The sequence below is a fragment of the Aquarana catesbeiana genome, linkage group LG05 (genome assembly GCF_042186555.1).
Source record: "Aquarana catesbeiana isolate 2022-GZ linkage group LG05, ASM4218655v1, whole genome shotgun sequence".
NCBI lineage: Eukaryota > Metazoa > Chordata > Amphibia > Anura > Ranidae > Aquarana > Aquarana catesbeiana.
This window is the reverse complement of record NC_133328.1, coordinates 618,727,577-618,747,961: the sequence shown is the minus strand read 5'-3', so window position 1 is coordinate 618,747,961 and position 20,385 is coordinate 618,727,577. Positions and strand designations below refer to the sequence as shown.

The 20,385-nt window shown below is 46.7% G+C and overlaps 1 long non-coding RNA gene across 1 annotated transcript; it reads left to right on the top strand.

The window, feature by feature from the left end:
- Nucleotides 1-1,227: 1,227 nt before the first annotated feature.
- On the top strand, nucleotides 1,228-6,666 carry LOC141145522 (uncharacterized). Its single transcript, XR_012244573.1, has 2 exons — nucleotides 1,228-1,525; nucleotides 5,342-6,666. It is a non-coding gene; the product is annotated as an uncharacterized lncRNA (long non-coding RNA).
- Nucleotides 6,667-20,385: the final 13,719 nt, after the last annotated feature.

Here is a 20,385-nt window from a genome sequence, read left to right as displayed (position 1 = left end):
TATATTGTTATAGTAATTAATTTTTTTTAAATTGGATAGAGTATGTATATATTTTTTACTCCAGATCTCATATTTAAGAGGTCCTGTCATGCTTTTTTTCTATTACAAGGGATGTTTACATTCCTTGTAATAGGAATAAAAGTCACACAATTTAAAAAAAAAAAAAAAAGCAGTGTAAAAATAAAAAATAAAATAAAAAACATTTTTTTTAAATGCACCCTGTCCCGCCGAGCTCGCGTGCAGAAGCGAACGCATACGTGAGTAGGGCCCGCATATGAAAACGGTGTTCAAACCACACATGTGAGGTATCACTGCAATCGGTAGAGCGAGAGCAATAATTCTAGCCCTAGACCTCCTCTGTAACTTAAAACATGCAACCTGTAGAATTTTTTAAACATCGCTTATGGAGATTTTTAAGGGTAAAAGTTTGTCACCATTCCACGAGCGGGCGCAATTTTGAAGCGTGACATGTTGGGTATCAATTTACTCGGCGTAACATTATCTTTCAAATTATGTCACCCTCTGACTCGATTCTACACTCTCTAACTCACATTTTCAACCTCTCCCTCTCTTGTGGCATCTTCCCAAACTCTCTAAAAAAAATTGGGCTAACGTTACTGTTGTCTTATTTTTTAATTCAAAAAAGTGTATTTTTTCCAAAAAAAGTGCGCTTGTAAAAAAAAGTATTGCAACAACCGCAATTTTATTCTCTAGGGCAATGGTCATCAACCCTGTCCTCAGGGCCCACTAACAGGCCAGGTTTTATGTATTACCTTGGGGAGATTCAGACTAGAATACTGCAATCACTAAGCAGCAAATTATATCACCTGTGATGTATTTCAGTTATCTTGCAAACCTGGCCTGTTAGTGGGCCCTGAGGACAGAAGTTGATGAACACTGCTCTAGTGTGTTAGAAAAAAAAAATGTATAATGTTTGGGGGTTCTAAGTAATTTTCTAGCAAAAAAAACTGTTTTTAACTTGTAAACAACACATCTCAAAAAGAGGCTCGGTCCTAAAAAGGTTAATGTAGAAAAATGTAAATTAATGCATTTGGGTGGCAAAAATCTGAATGCAATCTATACACTGGGGGGAGAACCTCTGGGGGAATCTAGGATGGAAAAGGACCTGGGGGTCCTAGTAGATGATAGGCTCAGCAATGACATGCAATGCCAAGCTGCTGCTAACAAAGCAAACAGAATATAGGGAGGCCCGGAGTGAAAATGAGGAAGGAATGATAAAGGAGGGCCGGGCATGACAGTGTGGAGAAGGAGACACAAGAGGGGTTAATTAGAAATAGGGAATGGGAGTGTCTAGGAAGGGTGGTGGAAGATAGGAACTTGTAAAAGGGGGAGTGGCATTACTTAAGGGGAGAGGTGGAGCCAGGAAGGGGCAGTGGAGAGAAAGAAGACACAGGAGGAGGCAGTTTTATTCACTGCTCCTCCAGCATCAGCATGGAGGACAGGACACCATCCTGGCGAGGCTGAGGGCTGCGACGGCGACGAGAGGAGTGGACTGGCTGAAGAGGCAAGTCGGGGCACTGATATTGGATGAGGAGGGATCGTGGACAGTGGAAGAGACCCATCACGTGCGGAGGTCGCGGCCTCCGGCGTGTTTTTCACCAGGGCCGCCATCGCGGCCTGCTCGGCAGACAGGGAGCCCTCGGGGGGACCGATCAGCGCCCCCAGTGAAGCGGACACAGCGACAGGATAACTCAGGGCCCGGGCGGTCTGCACGCCGCAGGCCTACTCCGGGGGGCGGGGCCACGGGCCGTTATGGCGCCGCTTCACCGCCAGAGTTTCACAGGCCTCAGAGTGAGGGTTTAACACATGGGGGGTGGCAGAACAGGCAGGGGGGCTAAGGGGGGGAGTAGTGAGGACACAGTGGCTACCGGAGGGGGATTAGAGTGGTCAGCAAGGCTGTGGGTGGGCGGGGCTTAGCCAACAGACTGGCACATGGACAGAAGGATGGCGGTGGTGGTCACAAGCAGGCCGATCGGTGCAGCCAGGGCGACTCCCAGTGGCGGTTCAGGAAGAAGTATAGCGGCAGGAGAGAGTCGGCCCTTATATGATCAGATCTTCACGGCTTCCGGGGCCTCTTCACCCGGGGGGCTGACAACGCCAACTGTCAGGGAGCAGGACGATCGCTCGGAAGGTGAGGTGTCCGACAGCGAAGAACAACAAGTGCCAGCAGGAGAGACCAATCGGAGGCGGTGGGGGCGTGCTCCCAGACAGCCCGGTGAGTCCAGCAATGATTTATCTGTGATTAAGGCATTACATGACTTATTAGGGGTCGTAACAGCGGGTACAGTGGGGATAAAGGGGGGGGGGCGCCTGATCAGCAATTGGCGGCTCCAAGGCCGGCCAGTTCTGGATCAGGGGCGCAATTGAAGGATTTATCGAAAGGATTGCAGAATTTGGTGGGTAGATTTGAACTGGGACAGGAACAGCTGCCGCAGGTGGCCCTTGGAAGGGAACGGTAACCGGGGGGGAAAGAGGTGCTATGGCGACTAGGGTAAGGGTGCAGAGGGTGCCGGACCCCTCGGGGGCGGCAGCAGAAGGAGCGGGTCAAGGAAAAAAGGGGGGCTACAGAGGGGGGCGGCAACAACGGCCAGAGTGGAGGTGGTGAGTATTGCGGATGCGGCGAAGGGCGAGGTATATGGGTGCTTTGAGGGTCCACTGGGAACACACTTAAAGCAGGAGGTTCGGGATAATATTGTCAAGGGTGAATATGTGGAGATATTTTTCCCTATTGCCGCTGGAAAAATTTAACCGGTGATAGGGTAAAACCGGATAATTCCAAGAAGGGGGGATGAAGAAAAAAGAGGTACAGGCTGATTCCGCGGACATTTACAAATTGTAAATTTGGGGGGTCCTGTAAGTTTAAGCACGAGTGCTTCAAAAAAAAAAAAAAAAAAAAAAAAAAAAGGGAGGCGTCACAACGAGCCTGCACATGAAAGGGACGACGCCGGAAAGGTGAGAAGGAAGAAGCCTTTTCTAAGTAGGTATCCGGACTAGGTAGCGATGAGGCTATTGGTCACGGGGTTTGGGGAAGGTTTTCGTATACCATGTTCATGGGCAGTGGTTCCACCACTGACAAGAAATTAGAAGGTTAGTGGGGGGGAAAAAATTGGCGAAGGAAGTGGCTTTGGGGCGGATGGGGGGCCGTTTGTGGATAATACCTATACAGGATTTAGTTGTTTCACCTTGGGGGGTGGGGCCTAAGAAGGAACCGAACAAGTTCCGACTTATTCATCATTGGTCATTTCCTAAGGGAGTTTGGTGAATGATTTTATCGATCCGGAAGCATGCACTGGGTCTTACACGTCATTCAACGTGGCAGTATGATGGGTGAGGAAGTATAGCAAAAGAGCCATTGATGGCAAGTCGGACATAGAATCCGCCTTCCGCTTGCTTCCGGGGCATCCGGATAGTTTCCGGCCGTTGGGTTGTTATTGGCAAGAACAGTTTTATGTAGACAAATGCTTACCTATGGGTTGCTTCATTTATGGTGCCATGTTTGAAGCATTTAGCTCATTTCGGGAGTGGGTGGTTAGGGATGTGTCGGGCCTAGATTCGGTCATACATTACTGCCTCCGACGTGTGTGCGATTCTGCTAGCCACGTTGCAGCACTTCGCGGGCAGGTTTTTGGAGTGCCTTTAGCAGAGGATAAACAGAAGCCCCGACGACGGAACTCAGTTTGTTGGGGGGATAGTGGTAGATGTGGAAACAGTGGAATGTCGCCTGCCCAGAGGTAAGTTGGAGAACTTATACAAAGTAATTTGAGGGATCCACAGACTGTGGTAAGTCCAGTTGAGGGCTTTGCAGTGGTTACTAGGTAAGTTGACTTTCGCTTGTAGGATAATCCCAATGGGGAGGGTGTTCTGTCGACGGCTGTCGGCAGCAACGGTAGGGGTCAAGGCACCTACATATTTGGTCGGGCTTAATAGGGAACACCGGGAGGACTTGAAGGTATGGTATGAGTTTCTGGAGTCGTACAACGGCAGATCGTTGTGGATGTCGGGCCCGGTGACATGGATTTAACTACAGACGCGGTAGGGGCTAAGGGTTATGGGGGCGTTTTTTTCAAGGGCAGTGGAGTGTGGGTCCTTGGCCGCAAGTATGGGTGGAGGCAGGGTTCGCGTAACCTGGTGTTACTGGAACTCTTTCCAGTAGTACCGGCGTTGGAACTTTGGGGGTGAGGCTTGTAGGAATATGAAATCGGGACTGAATTGTGCCAACAGGGGAGTGGTCCAGGTGATCAACCGCATGTCGGCGTCATCACCACCTGTACTAAGGCTATTGCGTAGGTTGGTGTTGAGGTGCTTGGGATTGCACATTTTCTTGTATGCTGGTCACATACCTGGAGTGTATAATACACTGGCTGATGCACGGTCTCGCTTTCAGTGGGACAGATTCAGAGAGTTGACCCCGGGCGCAGAGCAGGAGGGAGTCCCTTACACAGATTGGATGTGGGAGCTGGCATTGGAGTCGCCGCGGGATGGATTCGGCAGTCAGTGAGTGTAGCCACGCGGGCGCATTATACTAAGGTATGGAAGGAGTGGTTGTTAATGGTACAGGAGGCCAGGATTGGTAAGGACAGGGCGGAGGTAAGGTTGTGGGTTTTGTATTTTGTGTCTAGGAACATGGAACGTGGGGGATTGGTCTCTGCCATTGAGCGGAAGATGGCAGGCCTGTCATGATTTTACAACTGATGGGGGAGGAGGACGCAACAAAAGAGTTTGGGTGAAACAGGCTTAAAAAAAAAAAAAAAAAAAAAAAAAAAAAAAAGGGGGGGGGTTTTCCGGAGGGGTCACATGAAATTGGTTATGAGACGGCCTGTCACGTTTGCCAGTCTGAGGGCCATATGTGGGATGTTGTGTTCAGTATGTATCTCAAGCTATGAGGTCTTACTGTTTTACTGCGGTATCTTCGCTGGCATTTTATGACTAAGGCATAAAGATGGGTCCTATTTATCAAAAATTCCAATTTATGTCGGTGTTCAGCAAATGCCTTTTCAGGGCAGGCTTGGAGGGGGAACAATACGCTTCACACTCCTTCCGCATAGGGGCGGCTACTGAAGCTGCCAGGTGTGGGTAGGATGAGGCGGCGGTGTGGAGGAACGGGAGGTGGGAATCAAGGAGATTCCGCATTTAAAAAAAAAAAAAAAAATAAATAAATAAATAAATAAATAAATAAATAAATAAATAAATAAAATACAATTTTAAAGAAAGAGAACAGGGGGAGGTAAACCGGATTTACGGGGTGTTTTAAATGAGGTTGTCAGTATGTGGGGATATGCTGGAGTATTGCTACCTTGGATGTTTTGTCGTCTCATTTCAGATGGAGGTTCCACACGCCTCATTTTCAGATGGAGGTTCCACACGCCTCATTTGGATCCTCGGTCATTTCTATGTGTGCTGGGATTGGGCATTTCGCGGAAAGAAGCTTATTTGCGGTGGTTGGGTACGCTTGGTATGAGGTGGGAGAGAGTAGTTCGGGAAGTGGTATGATATGAAATTTGGACAGACCTCCCGATGTTTTGGTAATCCATGCAGGGGTTAGTGGTTTGGGGGGTACGTCCGGTCAGGGAGCTGATCACAGACATCAAGGCTGATTTTTCTGCAGTTAAAGGCTGATTTTCCGGGTACTCTGCGGCTATGGTCGGACATATTTGCCCGGACAGTTTGGAGACGGGCTAGATTAGTGACTAGCATTCAGAAAACACGCATATGCATAAACAAAATGGTGGGGAGGTTGTGGTTAATAATGGAGGTTTAGTCATTGGGCATCTAGAATTAGAGACCAATGTTGGGCTCTATTGGATAAAGGATGGAGTTCATCTTTCAGATGGGGGATTGACCTCTAGTCTGGGCTTGCAGGAAGGGATTCAAAGGGCCCTGTGGGTGTGGAGGTGCCTTCAAGAGTAAGTTGGTCACTCTTTCAGGCTGTGGCGGAGTTGCTTGTTGGTCTCTGACGGTGGCAGTAAGAAGTTGGTAATCCAAAAGGGGTGGGGGGCTCATCGGCAAGATCAGCCCCTCCGGTGTATTCCATCATGGTGGATGGAATAAGGAGATGGTGGCACTGCGGGAAAGGGGGTGTCTCCGAGCGGCTACAGCGGGAGGCCTAACGGTTTTCAAAATGGTACCCGCAGTGCGTGGTGGTATATATATTTTTGGTATACATATTTGGTAAACAAGGTGAGTCGCCGTCAGAGACCAACGGACTGGGGTAAAATGTTATGGTATGGGTTTTATGTTGATTTGATAGTGGAGTTATCTGGTTGGTTTGTCTAATAAAAGCTGTTATGGCCATTTATACTCCAAAACAAGGTGTGGACTCAATTATTATAAATGGATATTAAAGTGGGTTGGAGTTTAGGTGCATAACAGTTAATTCATGGGGGTCATTTTGACTACACTGGTCAAGGGAGGCCCGGAGTGAAAATGAGGAAGGAATGATAAAGGAGGGCCGGGCATGACAGTGTGGAGAAGGAGACACAAGAGGGGTTAATTAGAAATAGGGAATGGGAGTGTCTAGGAAGGGTGGTGGAAGATAGGAACTTGTAAAAGGGGGAGTGGCATTACTTAAGGGGAGAGGTGGAGCCAGGAAGGGGCAGTGGAGAGAAAGAAGACACAGGAGGAGGCAGTTTTCCCACCCTCCCTCCCTATATATAGATATATATAAAATCAGAAGTGTATACAATTTATGTTGGGTGTTTGTTGTGATTTTTCTTTTTGTATTCCAGGTGGAAGACGGTCGTCATAACAGCAAATAAGGGGTGTTTACAGAGGGTGGCGGAGTTGCTTGTTGGTCTCTGACGGTGGCAGTAAGAAGTTGGTAATCCAAAAGGGGTGGGGGGCTCATCGGCAAGATCAGCCCCTCCGGTGTATTCCATCATGGTGGATGGAATAAGGAGATGGTGGCACTGCGGGAAAGGGGGTGTCTCCGAGCGGCTACAGCGGGAGGCCTAACGGTTTTCAAAATGGTACCCGCAGTGCGTGGTGGTATATATATTTTTGGTATACATATTTGGTAAACAAGGTGAGTCGCCGTCAGAGACCAACGGACTGGGGTAAAATGTTATGGTATGGGTTTTATGTTGATTTGATAGTGGAGTTATCTGGTTGGTTTGTCTAATAAAAGCTGTTATGGCCATTTATACTCCAAAACAAGGTGTGGACTCAATTATTATAAATGGATATTAAAGTGGGTTGGAGTTTAGGTGCATAACAGTTAATTCATGGGGGTCATTTTGACTACACTGGTCATGGCATTAAAAAGGGGATCAACTGAGATAAAGTGATAATTCCTCCGCCCTACAAGACTCTGGTCCAGCCGCACCTGGAGTATGCTGTCCAGTTCTGGGCACCAGTCCTCAGGAAGGATGTACTGGAAATGGAGCGAGTACAAAGAAGGGCAATAAAGCTAATAAAGGGTCTGGAGGATCTTAGTTATGAGGAAAAGTTGCGAGCACTGAACTTAATCTCTCTGGAGAAGAGACGCTTGAGAGGGGCTTGGCTCTCGGCTTACAGGGGAGGAAAAGAAAACTCTGTCTTATAGCAAGAGAAACAATATTGATCAGATTTCTGTAACCTCATTCTTCTCCAACATCATGGTGTGTTGGTTGGTCATGCAAGCACCCCATAGACACAATGGGGTTGATTTACTGCAACTGGAGAGTGCAAAATTTGGTGCAGCTCTGCACAGAAACCAATCAGCCTTCAGGTTTTTTTTTTGTCAAAGCTTAATTGAATAAGCTGAAGTTAGAAGTCGATTGGCTATCATACACAGCTGTGCCAGATTCTGAGTTTTCCAGTTTTAGTAAATCTCTCCCAATGTGCCATGTGGCTGTCATTCCATGTCTAGGGTTAGCATTTTCTTCATTGGCCATTGCAAAATATTGTTGAGAATTTCCTTGATTACTTTCAAGGGATCCCCAGTGGCAGGTGTGCGGCAGGCACTGCACCTGTCAGTCATGGTGGATTAGTGATAATGAGCCTCTATAATCCAAAGTGATCACTGACGCCAGCAGAACAAGTCTTCTCTCTATCCCCTGCCCAGTGTAATGAATATGTCTATTAAGCATCAATGTCATCCAATGATGTAATTCTCACCTGAGGTGTTATGGCGGCTGCGGCACACTTACAACGAGATCTGTAGATCGTATAATTTTCTATTGGAAGGGATATAACAACGCGGCATGATCAAAGTCTGGAAGATGCAACACAGAAGGGTAACTCACTAGTACTTGTTCATATCTTCATGTCTGTGGGATGATTAATGCTTTTGTTACTTCATTTGGTTGTAAAAGGCATTTAAATAGGAAGCAGAATTATTTTTATTGACTTTCATGACTACATTTGTGCAAGCTTCAGGAGATTATTGGTGCAGCAGATATTCATAATGAAGGTAATATAGCGAGAGGTGAAATTTTATCCGGTACTAACTTCCTACCTTGTAAAATCACTTGACTAGCTTCGCATTGCTGACTTTTTGCCCAACTTGGCAGCTAGCATAATGGGAAAGGCTGCACATCGAAGTTATGCAGAGATCACATTGGTGCAATGGCTCTTCAAGTGAGTACACCCCTCACAGTTTTGTGGATATTTTATTCTATCTTTTCATGTGACAACACTGAAGAGATGACACTTTGCTACAATGTAAAGTAGTGAGTGTACAGCTTGTATAACAGTGTAAATTTGCTGTCCCCTCAAAATAACTCAACACACAGCCGTTAATGTCCAAACCGCTGGCAACAAAAGTGAGTACACCCCTAAGTGAAAATGTCCAAATTGGCCATTTTTCCTCTCCGCTGTCATGCGACTCTTTAGTGTTTCAAGTTCTCAGGTGTGTTAAATTTGGTGTTATCGCTCTCACTCTCTCATACTAGTCACTGGAAGTTCAACATGGCACCTCATGGCAAAGAACCCCCTGAGGATCTGAAAAAAAGAATTGTTGCTCTACATATAGATGGCCTAGGTTATGAGAAGATTGCCAAGACCCTGAAACTGAGCTGCAGCACGGTGGCCAAGACCATACAGCGGTTTAACAGGACAGGTTCCACTCAGAACAGGCCTCGTCAAGGTCGACCAAAGAAGCTGAGTGCATGTGCTCAGCGTCATATCTAGAAGTTGTCTTTGGGAAATAGATGTATGAGTGCTGCCAGCATTGCTGCAGAGGTTGAAGGGGTGGGGGGGTCAGCCTGTCAGTGCTCAGACCATAAGCCGTACGCTGCATCAAATTGGTCTGTATGGGTGTCATCCCGGAAGGAAGCCTCTTCTAAAGATGATGCGCAAGAAACACCACAAACAGTTTGTTGAAGACAAGCAGACTAAGGACATGGATTACTGAAACCAAATCCTGTGGTCTGATGAGATCAAGATAAAATTATTTGGTTCAGGTGGTGTCAAGCGTGTGTCATGGCAACCAGGTGAGGAGTACAAAGACAAGTGTGTCTTTCCTACAGTCAAGCATGGTGGTGGGAGTGTCATGGTCTGGGGCTGCATTAGTGCTGCCGGCACTTGGGAGCTACAGTTCATTGAGGGAACTCTGGTGAACTCCATGCCCAAGAGGGTTAAGGCAGTGCTGGAAAATAATGGTGGCCACACAAAATATTGACACTTTGGGCCCTATTTGGACATTTTCACTTAGGGGTGTACTCACTTTTGTTGCCAGCGGTTTAGACATTAATGGCTGTGTGTTGAGTTATTTTGAGGGGACAGAAAATGTACACTGTTATACAAGCTGTACACTCACTACTTTACATTGTAGTAAAGTGTCATTTGTTCAGTGTTATCATGTGAAAAGATGTAATAAATTATTTACAAAACTGTGAGGGGTGTTCTCACTTTTGTGAGATACTGTACATGTTGCCATTTGTTGTACTGACAAAAATGCCTGGTTGTCAAGGTGACTCTTTGGCTTCAGTACTTTTCTATGAGTCATTAAACCCGGACAGCATGTAGATAAAGAATTTTGACTTTGCTCAAATTTTCCTGATCTTTTTCTGATAATAGCCAGACCAGTAATGTTTTCAAAAAGAGCTCAGTCTTCATCCAGAGGCCACCATTGGCAATATATTAGTAAAATTAGAGAAGCCTGGTGGGCTGAGGTTGTCTTAGGTTCTTCAACAGTAAGTACTCTCTTCTCGGTCTTTTGGCTACGATCAAGTGTAATAATTGTCCTTGTGAGTTTTTCGGAACAGAACTATGGCGTCCCTTCAGACAAAGGGCCCTGGTCAGTAAATCCCTCCCACCATACTTACCTTATTATATCAGGATACTTTTCCTCCGGCATGGATTCTGGTCTTGTTCTCCAAGCTTGTCCCCCGGCTGTAGACAGGACCCCCTAAGCTGATGCCTTCATGGTAGGGATGACTGCTCCATATGTCTGGTCATGGGCTGGGAGGCACAAGGAGCTCCAGGTGATGTGTCCCCTGGGAGTGGCATCCCAGGCGTGCCACAAAAACACTATGGGTTTGGCATCCCAATGAGTCTCACTGGCACTTGGTCACAACATTTTTGCTTTTCTTGAACTCACCTTTTGGGCAGACCTATGGACAATCCACAGTAATTTTAATACAGGCTGGAAGGACTGCCTTGTCACTTTTTTTTCCCACTTATTTATCATAGATACTTACAGTGCATGTGTGTTTGTTTTTGTTTGTTTTTCGCACAGAGACTAATGCCGCGTACACACGGGCGGACTTTTCGACCGGACTGGTCCGACGGACCGAATCCGGCGGACAATCCGACCGTGTGTGGGCTCCATCGGACCTGCAGCGGACTTTTTCGGTCAAAAATCTGACGGACTTTAGATTTGAAACATGTTTCAAATCTTTCCGACAGACTCGAGTCGAAAAATCCGCTTGTCTGTATGCTAGTCCGACGGACAAAAACCCACGCTAGGGCAGCTATTGGCTACCGGCTATCAACTTCCTTATTTTAGTCCGGTCGTATGTCATCACGTACGAATCCGTCGGACTTTGGTGTGATCGTGTGTAGGCAAGTCCGTTCGTTCAAAAGTCCGTCGGAAGTCCATCAAAAGTCCGTCAAAAGTCCGGTCGAAAAGTCCTCCCGTGTATACACGGCATTAGGGTGCAGGTCTGTCTGGGAGAGGATCTGTGGTCCTCTGGTTGTTTTCCTGTTTCCAACCTGGGGTCTCTGTGGGTGAGCCCTCATTAAGTACTTGGAAAACCAAATCTCTAAGGAACAGAGTCCACCTGGTTTCAGCCTGGGTAGGTAATAGAATGCCTTGTCCCTGTGAGGAGCCATTAAACCTTCTGGGATCGGGGATTGAGGACCTTCCTCTTCAGCGGTTGATCCATTACAGTAAACCCATGCACTTTTTGTGTGTTGTGATTTCATGGTTCACTGTTTTGTTCATTAGGAAACAACTTAACACCAAGAAAAAAAAATAATAGTGAATTCTCCTTGCCATATTTCCAGACACTGTTCCTGTCCACCTTTGTGTGTTCTGCTACTCCTTTTATATCCACTATAATTTAAAACAAATAGAGGATCCAGCAGGGATAGTGGTAGACCCTCAAAATGGGTACAGCACATCTGCAGGCCTGGGAATTCGTTGCAGGGATGGTTGAAACTCCTCATAATGGGCATAGCAGGTATGCCCATCTGCTGAGCAACTATAAGTTCCAGCATGCCCTTACAGTCAATAGGTTTTAAAATACTTTATTTTGGCCCTTTAAACAGGAATCTATGAAATGGGGATAGCGACATGTTAGTCATAGCCACAAGAGCGTCCTCTGTACATAGCAATGTCATTGTACCTGGCTGGACAGTTGATTAGTCAGGACAGAAGTCATATGATCTCCGCCCTAACTTGGGGGTCAGCAGACTACGGCTATTTAACTGGTTTAAGACTTCGGTTCCCAAATCCGGCCTGCCAGTAGAGCGTCCACCGGGGCCAGTGTGCAGCCGAGCGTGTAAGCACAAAATATTTTCCAACTGTTCTCCGTCTGTGAATTTAACATTAACGTATTTTTAGTCAAGATTAGAGAAGGTTATTTCGGATTTAATTTGTTGCTAGGATCAAACTGTTTCATGGTTCAAAGTCAAAACAGGACCCGCCGTCCCTATTTGTACTGAACCCATTTCATAGTTACATAGTAGGTGAGGTCGAAAAAAGACACAAGTCCATCAAGTCCAACCTATGTGTGATTATATGTCAGTATTACATTGTATAGCCCTGTATGTTGCAGTCGTTCAGGTGCTTATCTAAAAGAATTTTGAAACTATCGATGCTCCCCGCTGAGACCACCGCTTGTGGAAGGGAATTCCACATCCTTGCCGCTCTTACAGTAAACAACCCTCTACGTAGTTTAAGGTTAAACCTCTTTTCTTCTAATTTTATTGAGTGGCCACGAGTCTTGTTAAACTTCCTTCTGCGAAAAAGTTTTATCCCTATTGTGGGGTCACCAGTATGGTATTTGTATATTGAAATCATATCCCCTCTCAAGCGTCTCTTCTCCAGAGAGAATAAGTTCAGTGCTCACAACCTTTCCTCATAACTAAGATCCTCCAGACCCTTTATTAGTTTTGTCGCCCTTCTTTGTACTCGCTCCATTTCCAGTACATCCTTCCTGAGGACTGGTGCCCAGAACTGGACAGCATACTCTAGGTGCGGCCGGACCAGAGTCTAAAGTAAAGTATTCATGATGGGTACAAGATGTAAACCTGGCTTTAAAGGCAGTGGAGAAATAGTATTCCACCACAGGTCATCTTTATACAATGATATCAGTAGACTTCATTGTAGATTTTTTTTCTTACCTGCTACTGTCCTGTAGATATTTATATAGGCTATTTCAGTGGATTTATAACCAAAATATAAATTTATATTTTGGTTATATGTCAATTATTTAGCACAAGTGTTATCCATTCACTCCTCAGCGCTGCTTTATCCTTTATATCTACTTTTTGCGTGTATCCCACTTCTAGCAGCTGCTTTTTTTTTTTTTTTTTTCATAGCACGGTATTCCACTTTTTTATTATTTCAGTGGATTTGCTGAAATCTTTTGAGCATGGGTGCTAAGAGGGGAGGGTTCTCCTTCACAATAATCAGCTGATCATTGTCAGGGTTGTAAAAAGAAACAAGGTAGCCCTAGCATGCCTTTTAATGTGAAACAATGTTTTGGTACAGAATTTCACCTAAAACTGGCCAGAGATGGATCGAAAATTCAGCCAGTTCAGCAAGGACTGGCCAAATTTCCATCCATCTATGGCCGTTCCTGCTCGATAGAGATCGATCATTAGAATGGGAATGTTGGAAAATATTTGTCGAGGAGTCCCATTGTTAGAATACAATGTCTCAGCAGGGGGGATTCCTCCATCCACCTTGCTTGTGTGGATGGGTCATGAGAGTCATGTTAACATCTCCACCTAGGACAGTGATGGTGAACCTTGGCACCCCAGATGTTTTGAAACTACATTTCCCATGATGCTCCACTACACTGCAGAGTGCAAGAGCATCATAGGAAATGTAGTTCCAAAACATCTGGGGTGCCAAGGTTCACCATCGCTGGCCTAGGAATTGGATGGTAAAAATTGGAAGCCTAGGAATACCTTGGAAGGGGGCTTCATGGAGGGAAGTGGGAAGGTGGGGATTGGATGAAAAGAGAAGTTAGAGTTCTGCTTTGATCACTTCAGCTCCGGGAAGGTTTGCCCCCCTTCATGACCAGGCCATTTTTTGCGGTACGGCACTGCGTTACTTTAACTGACAATTGCGCAGTCGTGCGATGCTGTACCCAAACAAATGTTGTGCTTTTTTCCCCACAAATAGAGCTTTCTTTTTGTGGTATTTGATCACCTCTGCGGTTTTTATGTTTTGCGCATATACAAAAAAAAAGACCAACAATGTTGAAAAAAGTACCAATATTTTTTACCTTCTGCTATAAAACATTCCCAATAAAAAAAAATTTAAAAAAAATCAAATTTCTTCATCAATTTAGGCCAATATGTATTCTGCTACATATTTTTTGGTAAAAAAAAAATCCGAATACATGTATATTGATTGGTTTGCGCAAAAGTTATTGTCTACAAACTATGGTATATTTTTTATTTATTTACTTTTTATTTTTTGCTAGTAATGGCAGCAATCAGCGACTTATAGCGGGACTGCAAGATTGCGGCGGACAAATTGGACACCTAACTGACAGTTTGACCCTTTTTGGGAACCAGTGACACTAATACAGTGATCAGTGCTAAAAAAATATGCACTGTCACTGTCAGGGCTTTTTTTTTTCTCAGAGAGTAGGTGCAGGAACTCAACCATGCCTGCCACACACACATCTGACAAATGGCATCAAATAGTAGCTCATTCCCTCTGCATACAACCCCTTCCTCCACTGCCCTCATCTTCTCCCCCCTCCTTAAAAGCTCCACCATCTGTCATATTTCTTACCTTTGTTGCAATATTAAGCTGAAGCACCTATCTGGCTGTAGTGCCTCCCAGCATACTATACTATACTACAGTCACTTGCAACGGATATCAATCATGCAGTAGGAGCATCAGCAACTGGTCACCAGGGAAAAAATGGAGACCACAGAGGGTGCAGCCTACCACGCACCCTCTTATGACTGCACTGAACCCTGGGCACCTGTTCTGTATCTCCCTTGTCCCTGTCCGGCACTCAGTGGGATCTGCGCAGGAGATCTGATCTGTGGGATCTACTGGAAGATAAGCTTTCACTTGTAAACGCAGAAGCTGGACTTCAGTGTTACCGAGTGATAGTGGTGAGCAGGGAGCAGAAGACCTGAGCCAGAGGTGGTGGAACTGAGTTCCCCCCTAGTTCCTGCTGAAAAAAAGCCCTGACTGTAATAATGACACTGGCAGGGAAGGGGTTAACATCAGAGGTGATCAAAGGGTTAAATGTGTTCCCTGGGAGTGATTGCTAACGGTGGGGGAGGTGCTTTTACTGGGGGATTGTAAAGACCCGTCTTCCTGCTTAGCAGGAACACAGGAGCAGCACATTCCCTCCTCACAAAACGGCGACCTGCCTTATGTACATAGGCAGACCGCCGTTCTGCTTTTCTCCTGAACAATCGGCGGGTCCCGGCGGGCATCGCGTCTGCCGGACCCCCTGATTGGCTCCCGCTGCGTCCAATCACAGCGGGAGCAGGTCGCCGGCGGCGCCCCAGACCCGGTAGTGTCAGATCACGTACTAGGTGTATAGTATATATATATTGTGGCAGTAGGACCCTGTGCTACCTTGAAGATTGCTGGTTTACGCCTGATTGCACAGCTGTGTGCTGGGCTATTTAATTGTGACCTGGCTATGGCTCAGGGTTCCACCCAACAGACAGGAAGTCTGTGCATGGGAGTCAGGTGGACTCCCATTCCTCTGAGAGGAGTCAGAGGCTGCAGGAGGCAGCCAGGGTATGCATGTCTGCAGGAGGCAGCCAGGGTATGCATGTCTGCAGGAGGCAGCCAGGGTATGCATGTCTGCAGGAGGCAGCCAGGGTATGCATGTCTGCAGGAGGCAGCCAGGGTATGCATGTCTGCAGGAGGCAGACGTACTTGGTGACAGAGCAGCAAGTAGTAAGCAGCAGGGGTAAGCTAGGAGAGAGCTTCACTCTAGGAAACTCTTTTGGGTCTGAGGAGCAGACCTAAGACCTAGGCTAAAGGCCGGAATCAGCTGTATGGCAAGAATGTAAGCCAGGAGGCTAAAGTATTGAGTGTGCAAAATACAGTAATGGTGGAACCCCCTGCGTGGGCTACTGATGTCTTTGTGAACTTTTCCGTGCTTTTAAATAAAAGTGGGCTACCAGGCCCTTAAATACAGTTTTGTACCAGAGTACTCACTGACAACGCACCTACCGTTTGAGTCTGATACCCGCATCTTACAATATATATATACAGCAGGCAGTCGCTAAGCGGTTAAAGCATCACTAAACACTGATTTACAAAAAAAAAACCTATTCAAGTATGTATTAAAGGGGTTGTAAAGGTAAACATTTTTTCACCTTAATGCATTCTATGCATTAAGGTGAAAAAACTACTAACAATACCGCCGTCCCCAGCCCCCCCCGTTTTACTTACCTGACCCCTCGAAATTCGGCTGCTCGTTCACGTCCTCGATTCCGCTGCTCAGCCTGGTCGCTGATTGGCTACAGTGGATGGATTGGAAGCAGCGCAGCCATTAGCTCGCGCTGCTGTCAATCACATCCAATGACGCAGCGCGCTGGGGGGCGGGGCCGAGTGATACAGCGAGCGGCTATAGCCGCCGGCTGTATCACGGGAGCGCGCCCGCAATAACTAACCACCATGCGAGGGAGCTCGCATTAAGGTAGTTAATTATTGCGGGGAGGAGCTGAGACAGCCGCCGAGGGACCCCAGAAGACCAGGTTCGGGGCCACTCTGTGCAGAACGAGCTGCACAGTGGAGGTAAGTATAACATGTTTGTTATTTTTAAAAAATAAAAAAAATACCTTTACAACCCCTTTAACTCAGTCTCAGCTTCCTCCAAATCTCTAAATTCCTTTTTTTTTGCTTCTGTGATCTGACTTCCCGAGATGGACTATGGATTATAAGATTTATAGTGTGCATAGAGCAGTGTACATGACCACAACTAACGTGTACTGCTCATTCCGAACAAACAGAAGTGAGGGGGAAAAGGTCCTGCTGGAAAATTCCCAACTGGCTGCACCAGGGGCGGCCCGTCAATTAAGGGCACACGGGCGCCGCCTCCTCTATCACGCCACCCCCCTATATGAGTAATGGATAGATTCATGCATCCTGCCCACCCCACAGCTCGCCGCCGTCACCCGCTGCCTGACCGCCACCAAGATGGGGTAAGTGCCGGTCAGACAACGAGCGGGCGGGTGGGGGGATGCTGGTTAAATGCCGCTGGGGGGTCACAGTGGCTGCATTTGATTCGGACTGAAATTCAAATCAAATTTTACATGGAACCTCAGTCGAATCTTAACTGTACACATATTGCTGAAATCAAAGACTGTGTGTGTTTTGTTAAGCCAAAGGTAATTTAAAGAGTCATTGTAATCATTTGATGAAGAGATTTTTCTTTTGTTTGTTCACTTTGCTGCATTCGAATTGAAAACAATATAACATTTTCGTTTCGACCGATTCGAAAATTTATCGATTTGATCGCTTCGAATCGAAAAAAAAATCGGTAAATTCGAAAATTCCAAATACGAATTCTGAAAACAAATTCTGAAGACGAATCGAACGAATCAACCGAATTTAACTAAGCGAAATAACTAGATTAACGAATCAAGACGAAGCGAAACAGATTTTGTCGTCATGCACATATCTAGTTCTGACAGGTCCCTCAGCAGAACACTCCAGTCAGCGGCTGAGAGCGATAAAAGGGATAAATAATACTGGGCATTAGGGATGAGCTTCGAGTTCGAGTCGAACTCATGTTCGACTCGAACATTGGCTGTTCGCAAGTTCGCTGAACAGCGAACAATTTGGGGTGTTCGCGGCAAATTCGAATGCCGCGGAACACCCTTTAAAAGTCTATGGGAGAAATCAAAAGTGCTAATTTTAAAGGCTAATATGCAGGTTATTGTCATAAAAAGTGTTTGGGGACCTGGGTCCTGCCCCAGGAGACATGGATCAATGCAAAAAAAAGTTTTAAAAACGTCCGTTTTTTCAGGAGCAGTGATTTTAATAATGCTTAAAGTCAATCAATAAAAGTGTAATATCCCTTTAAATTTCGTACCTGGGGGGTGTCTATAGTATGCCTGTAAAGGGGCGCATATTTCCTGTGTTTAGAACAGTCTGACAGCAAAATGACATTTTGAAGGAAAATACTCATTTAAAACTACCCGCGGCTATTGCATTGCCGACAATACACTTAGAAGTTCATTGATAAAAACGGCATGGGAATTCCCCAAAGGGGAACCCCGAACCAAAATTAAAAAAAAAAAATGACGTGGGAGTCCCCCTAAATTCTATACCAGGCCCTTCAGGTCTGATATGGATATTAAGGGGAACCCCGGCCAAAATTTAAAAAAAAAATGACGTGGGGTTCCCCCTAAATTCCATACCAGACCCTTCAGGTCTGGTATGGATTTTAAGGGGAACCCCGCGCCAAAAAAAAAAAAAAAAAAAAAAACCGCGTGGGGTCCCCCCAAAAATCCATACCAGACCCTTATCCGAGCACGCAACCTGGCAGGCCGCAGGAAAAGAGGGGGGGACGAGAGTGCGGCCCCCCCTCCCTCCTGAACCGTACCAGGCCACATGCCCTCAACATTGGGAGGGTGCTTTGGGGTAGCCCCCCAAAACACCTTGTCCCCATGTTGATGAGGACAAGGGCCTCATCCCCACAACCCTGGCCGGTGGTTGTGGGGGTCTGCGGGCGGGGGGCTTATCGGAATCTGGAAGCCCCCTTTAACAAGGTGACCCCCAGATCCCGGCCCCCCCCCTGTGTGAAATGGTAAGTGGGTACATAAGTACCCCTACCATTTCACGAAAAAAGTGTCAAAAATGTTAAAAATGACAAGAGACAGTTTTTGACAATTCCTTTATTTAAATGCTTCTTCTTTCTTCTATCTTCCTTCATCTTCTGGTTCTTCTGGCTCTTCTGGTTCTTCCTCCGGCGTTCTCGTCCAGCATCTCCTCCGCGGCGTCTTCTATCTTCTTCTCCTCGGGCCGCTCCGCACCCATGGCATGGGGGGGAGGCTCCCGCTCTTCTCTTCTTCTTTTCTTCTCTTCTTCATTTTCTTCTCCGGGCCGCTCCGCAATCCATGCTGGCATGGAGGGAGGCTCCCGCTGTGTGACGGCGCTCCTCGTCTGACAGTTCTTAAATAACGGGGGGCGGGGCCACTCGGTGACCCCGCCCCCTCTGACGCACGGGACATGACGGGACTTCCCTGTGGCATTCCCCGTGGCGTCACAGGGAAGTCCCGTCAAGTCACCGTGCGTCAGAGTGGGGCGGGGTCACCGGGTGGCCCCGCCCCCCCCCTTATTTAAGAACTGTCAGACGAGGAGCGCCGTCACACAGCGGGAGCCTCCCTCCATGCCAGCATGGATTGCGGAGCGGCCCGGAGAAGAAAATGAAGAAGAGAAGAAGAGAAGAAAAGAAGAAGAGAAGAGCGGGAGCCTCCCCCCCATGCCATGGGTGCGGAGCGGCCCGAGGAGAAGAAGATAGAAGACGCCGCGGAGGAGATGCTGGACGAGAACGCCGGAGGAAGAACCAGAAGAACCAGAAGAACCAGAAGATGAAGGAAGATAGAAGAAAGAAGAAGCATTTAAATAAAGGAATTGTCAAAAACTGTCTCTTGTCATTTTTAACATTTTTGACACTTTTTTCGTGAAATGGTAGGGGTACTTATGTACCCCCTTACCATTTCAGACAGGGGGGGGGCCGGGATCTGGGGGTCACCTTGTTAAAGGGGGCTTCCAGATTCCGATAAGCCCCCCGCCCGCAGACCCCCACAACCACCGGCCAGGGTTGTGGGGATGAGGCCCTTGTCCTCATCAACATGGGGACAAGGTGTTTTGGGGGGCTACCCCAAAGCACCCTCCCAATGTTGAGGGCATGTGGCCTGGTACGGTTCAGGAGGGAGGGGGGGCCGCACTCTCGTCCCCCCCTCTTTTCCTGCGGCCTGCCAGGTTGCGTGCTCGGATAAGGGTCTGGTATGGATTTTTGGGGGGACCCCACGCCGTTTTTTTTTTTTTTTTTGGCGCGGGGTTCCCCTTAAAATCCATACCAGACCTGAAGGGCCTGGTATGGAATTTAGGGGGAACCCCACGTCATTTTTTTTTTTAAATTTTGGCCGGGGTTCCCCTTAATATCCATACCAGACCTGAAGGGCCTGGTATGGAATTTAGGAGGACTCCCACGTCATTTTTTTTTTTTAATTTTGGTTCGGGGTTCCCCTTTGGGGAATTCCCATGCCGTTTTTATCAATGAACTTCTATGTGTATTGTCGGCAATGCAATAGCCGCGGGTAGTTTTAAATGTGTTTTTTCCTTCCAAATGTCATTTTGCTGTCAGACTGTTCTAAACACAGGAAACATGCGCCCCTTTACAGGCATACTATAGACACCCGCCAGGTACGAAATTTAAAGGGATATTACACTTTTATTGTTTGACTTTAAGCATTATTAAAATCACTGCTCCTGAAAAAACGGCCGTTTTTAAAACTTTTTTTTGCATTGATCCATGTCCCCTGGGGCAGGACCCAGGTCCCCAAACACTTTTTATGACAATAACTTGCATATAAGCCTTTAAAATTAGCACTTTTGTTTATTCATGTTCGTGTCCCATAGACTTTAACGGTGTTCGCATGTTCGAACGAACTTTTTTCCTGTTCGCATGTTCTGGTGCGAACCGAACAGGGGGGTGTTTGGCTCATCCCTACTGGGCATCATCTGGAGGGGAGTGGAAGTCAAGCTGT